We start from the raw sequence: 354 nt of genomic DNA on the forward strand, positions 1-354 counted from the left end.
AGAAGTGCTCACTAACACAGATTTAGACAGATTTGTGAACAATATTTGAGAGAAATAGGCCTTTTGTGTACATAGAAGAAGTCTTAGATCTTTGAGTTCAGCTCATGAAAAATGGGGGCAAAAACAAAAGTGTTGCGTTTATAATTTTGTTCAGTATATCTATCTATCTATCTGTCTGTCTGTTTGTAAATTATAGTGTATTCTAAATATACATTACATATATACATTTGTTTATATATTGAATATATATAGCAAATATAAATATTTTATAGTTTATAGAATTTATATTTTATATATAATTCAAATGTTTTTTTTTTTCAGTTATTATATATATATATATATATATATATATAT

General features: G+C 22.3%; 1 protein-coding gene across 1 annotated transcript in view; it reads left to right on the forward strand.

Annotated features, from left to right (window-relative positions):
* The window catches only part of LOC107686677 (dickkopf-related protein 3-like), an 8,133-nt gene that overhangs the window by 4,407 nt on the left and 3,372 nt on the right, over nucleotides 1-354 (forward strand). The window lies entirely within an intron of this gene.

This window comes from Sinocyclocheilus anshuiensis, unplaced genomic scaffold (assembly GCF_001515605.1).
Source record: "Sinocyclocheilus anshuiensis isolate Anshui unplaced genomic scaffold, SAMN03320099.WGS_v1.1 scaffold1102, whole genome shotgun sequence".
In the NCBI taxonomy this organism is placed as follows: domain Eukaryota; kingdom Metazoa; phylum Chordata; class Actinopteri; order Cypriniformes; family Cyprinidae; genus Sinocyclocheilus; species Sinocyclocheilus anshuiensis.